This window comes from Hypanus sabinus, unplaced genomic scaffold, assembly GCF_030144855.1.
Source record: "Hypanus sabinus isolate sHypSab1 unplaced genomic scaffold, sHypSab1.hap1 scaffold_946, whole genome shotgun sequence".
NCBI classification, from domain to species: Eukaryota; Metazoa; Chordata; class Chondrichthyes; order Myliobatiformes; family Dasyatidae; genus Hypanus; species Hypanus sabinus.
Genome location: NW_026781800.1, coordinates 108,128 through 112,566, shown reverse-complemented (window position 1 = coordinate 112,566; position 4,439 = coordinate 108,128). Strand labels below are relative to the sequence as shown.

General features: G+C 51.8%; 1 long non-coding RNA gene across 1 annotated transcript; it reads right to left on the bottom strand.

Moving 5' to 3' along the window:
• Positions 1-682: 682 nt before the first annotated feature.
• On the bottom strand, positions 683-3,851 carry LOC132390542 (uncharacterized). The gene is made up of 3 exons (XR_009510934.1): positions 3,736-3,851; positions 3,124-3,188; positions 683-2,165 (listed from the first exon to the last, which is right to left on the bottom strand). It is a non-coding gene; the product is annotated as an uncharacterized LOC132390542 (long non-coding RNA).
• Between the last annotated feature and the right edge of the window lie 588 nt (positions 3,852-4,439).

The following is a 4,439-nucleotide window of genomic DNA, read 5'->3' as shown; positions in this document are numbered from 1 at the left end:
TCTTATTTCCAGACCTGACTCTGCATTTGGGTCTCGTTACAGAAGGGATAAAAGCTTTAGGAGTTTGAGGGGATGTGCTCTCTCAGTGAAGATGAGGAAAATTCTATGGATGTTCGGTGGGGAACTTTCTGACCAGCCGCATCGCCGCCGGGTGCGGATGCTGCAACTCACAGAATAGTAACGGGCTACAGAGGTTTCCAGCCTCAGCCGCCACTCTGACGGTCACACCCCTCCCTACCATCGAGGGCATTGTCAAGAGGCGATGCCTCGAGAAGGCGGCATCCTTCAATGAGTACTCTCCCCACCCGGGAGCAGCTCTCCTACCATCAGGGAGGAGTCGCAGGAGCCTGAACACCCACACACAACGATTCAGGAACATCTTCTCACCTTGCGCCATCACGTCTCTGAACGCACAAGCACACACTCGACATTTTTTGCGGTGTTTATTAATGTTCGTAATTTACATTAGCTCTACATATTTTTGCCGTACTGATGAAGCTAAAGAACAAATTGATGCCGTATACATTTCAAGGCAAAAATCAAATAGCGGTTCTGGTGAAAAATGTTCGATACGACAGGACACTGGGCACGCTGGCCTTCACCGGTCCGGACACTGAACACGGGAGTCGGGAGATCTCGCTGCAGTGGTACAAAGCGTCGGTGAGGCTTTATGCTTCAGGAAAAATGCCACTGAACTGGAAAAATGTACATCGCAGGAAATTGAGGGTTATGCAGAGAGGGAGGGAGTTTGGGACATTACTCCCTGGATCAGTTTTGTAACCTTACAGAGTTCCATAAACCCAAGAGAGGCACAGACAGAGGAAATAGGCACAAACGTTCATCCAGGGTTGGGCTATCGAGCTCCAGACCGCACAGGATTGACGTGAGAGTGAGTGGAAAGGAGAAAGAGAACATTATGAACACTGAGAGTACAGAGAGACGGAGAGGGAAGGCAGAGAGAGGGGTAGAAAGAGGGTATAGAAGGAGCAAAAAGTGGGAAAGAGTTGGCACCGGGAGAGGACAAAGAGCCGGCGGAGAAAGGGCGAGGCAGTAGGGGGTGGAGAAGAACGTCACGGGCTGGAAAATGCCACAAATCCGGAGATCAATGGGGACAGAGGTTTGTCGGTGTGTCGTGGGGAGAATGGGGTTGCGAGCCCTGATGGAGAATGGGATAGGAGGAAGGGACAGAAAGGGTGAGGAGGGAGTTCGAGAGGATGGAACGGTGATAGTTGTCGAAGAGAGAATGTGGAAATAGAGGGGTGGAATTACGAGGTAATAATAAGGTAGTTAGAGGGAGCAGAAAGAGCGGGAGGGGGAATGGAGGGAAAGAAGGGGATGGACGGCGAGAGAGGTGAAAGAGGTGGGTAGAGGGAGCAGAAAGAGCGGGACGGGGGAATTGAGGGATAGAAGGGGATGGACGGGGAGAGAGGTGAAAGAGGCGGGTAGTGGGAGCAGAAGAAAGCGGGCGGAGGAATTACGCAGGAAATAATAAGATTGGTAGAGGGTGCAGAAAGAGCGGGACGGAGGAATGGAGGGAAAGAATGGGATGGAGGGGAGAGAGGTGAAAGAAGTGGGGAGAGGGAGCAGACAGAGCGGGACGGGGGAATGGAGGGAAAGAGGATGGACGGGGAGAGAGATGAATGAGGTGGGTAGAGGGAGCAGAAGAAACGGGAGGAGGAAGTATGAGGTAATAATAAGGTAGAGGAAGCAGAAAGAGCGGGGCGTGGGAATGGAGTGAAAGAAGCGGATGGACGTGGAGAGAGGTGAAAGAGGGAGGTAGAGGGAGCAGGAAAAGCGGGACCGGGGAATGGAGGGAAAGAAGGGGACAGACAGCAAGAGAGGCTTGTTAGTGTCTGGTGGAGACAATATGTTTGCGATAAGAGGTGGAATTGGTGGAGCACGGAAGGGCAGAGAGGGTGGGCAGGGAATCTGGAAGGAGTGAAGGGGAGACTGGGGATAGTCATTTTATTCACGTCGCCTCCACTGGCTGTTGACAGAGACCCTGGATCTTTTCAGGAATTTGCGGGCACAAATGTACCGATTTCTCGCAGATGAAAGGCTGATCAAGATCGCAAGGGTAAATCGGTCTGACTGCAGTCGGATCACACAGTCTGCAAGGGGGCGTTCCAGTTGTCCCCTTGTACAGGAGACCGGAGCTCACGTTCCTATTCAAGAGGGATAAACAATTTCAACAGAGACAAAACAGCTCCAGCAGAGAACTTGAGCCGAGACCGTCCCCAAGCTAATCCCATGATTTTGATCTCTCCTAACAGACTGTGTCAGTACGCAAACTCATCCCACGCAACCGTTCTCCCCGACGGCCCGGTGCCGGTACCCAGACAGATACCACTGTCCCAATGTCTACCCACAGTCTTGTGCCAGTCCCCAAATAAGGCACTGACACAATGTCTCCCCGCAGCCCCGTATCCCCCAAACTAATCCCACCGAACCGCTTACTCAACGCAGTCCTCTGTTAGTTCCGATACGAATCTAACATGCCAACACTCTCCCCTCAAATCTGTTTCAGTCCGCGAACAACCCCCACTCTTCCACCGTCTAATCCACCTGCCCAGCTCTGTTCCCTCAGATCTACGTCATTTAGCAAACGAATCACACTGTTTCTCCCTCTCCTCACAGCCCGGCGACTACCTCCGAACTAACCACCTTAACCCATTGTGTACCCATCGCCCTGGACTGGTCTCCAAACTAAACCAGTTCTCCTACTCTCGCCCTTCAGATCTATGTCATTCACCAAGCAAATCCGGCTGTTTCTCCCGCGCCACTCAGCCCGGTGACTGTCTCCGAAATGATCCCACTGAACAGCGCTCTCCCACCGACATAGGTCATACCAAAATAATCCCTGTGTACTGAACTGTCCCCGCTGCCCAATGCCAGTTTCCGAAATAATCCCACGGCCCTGTCCTTCCCCGGCAGCCACGTGTCGGCCCCAAAATGTTCCCACTGTATCACCCTACACTCTACCCGCGTACAGTCTACAGACAAATCCCAATGCCCCTCCCTTTTCCCCACGAAACTACTTCAGTCCGTAAACGCATCCCACATATTCCCATCACAACTATCTGAATACTCAACTCTCACCCCACACATCAGTCCAAATCTTACCCGTCTTCGCATTTTCCAATCCAGTACTCAAGGTTCTTGTACACAAGATTGTTGGATACAAAGCTCTGAGAAATTAAATTTATTTGATTAATACCAAGAATCGAAATCTATGTACGGAACTTCTCTCAGATGACTACAAAAGGAATCGGTGATGGGAAGGTGTGAAGGGAGCTTCACTCTGCGTCTGGCAACGGGAGTATGTGATGGGACGGTGTGAAGGGAGATTCACTCTGTGTCTCACCACGGGAGTGTGTGTTGGGACGGTACGGAGGGAGATTAACTCAGTGTCTGACCCCGGGAGTGCGTGACGGGTCGGTGTGGAGGGTGATTTACTCTGTGTCTGACGCCGGGACTGTGTGATGGGACGTTGTGGAGGGTGATTCACTCTGTGTCTGACACCGGGAGTTTCTGATAGGACGGTGTGGAGGAAGATTCACTCTGTGTCTCACCACGGGAGTGTGTGATGGGACAGTGTGGAGGGAGATTCACTCTGTGTCAGACCCCGTGAGTGTGTGCTGGGAATGTTTGTTGTGTGTTCAATCTGTGCCTGAATCCGCGAGTGTGTGATGATTACTGTGATATTGAGGGATCTCCCCGTGCTGTGACACATACCGCTTCATCCCTTGAATTGATTTCCAGCAGGCTTGAATCACGGCTTGAACATTCTTGTATCGCTCCGGAGAAATTTGTTCGAAGCGTGGAGACGTAATAACACCGGTTATTATTCCTGATCCAATGCTCGGTACAGTTTTGCACTGGAAATCACGAACAAGGAACAGTGAGACATAGAGTGAATCTCCCTGCCCAATTTCCCATCACACACATCCGGGGTGACGCACATAGTGCCATGCCATGCGGTCCCGCTACGTTCACCTGAGGTCAGTCACAAAGGGAATTTTTCCGCCCCCAGCATCGTCCCATCGCACATTCACAGGATAAGGCACAGTGAATTCCTCCCCAGACCATCCATCACACACTCCCGGAGTCAAGACACAGAGTGAATCTCGTACCACACTGTCCTATCGCACACGCCCGGGGAGAGACACAGAATGAAGATCCCTCCATAACGTCCCGTCACAGATTCACAGGATCAGGCAGAGAGTGAAGTTCCCTCTACATCATCTATCACAGACTCTCCAGTCAGGCACAGATTCAGGCTTCCTCTACCCCGTCCCCGATGCACTGACGGAGTCTGACGGAAAGTGAGGATCGTTCCACAGCAACCCATCACACACCCGGTGTGTCAGAAATAGAGCGATGCTCTATTTCTCTATAGCACCGTCCCAACAGGCTCTGGTTTGGAACCAGAATTAAGT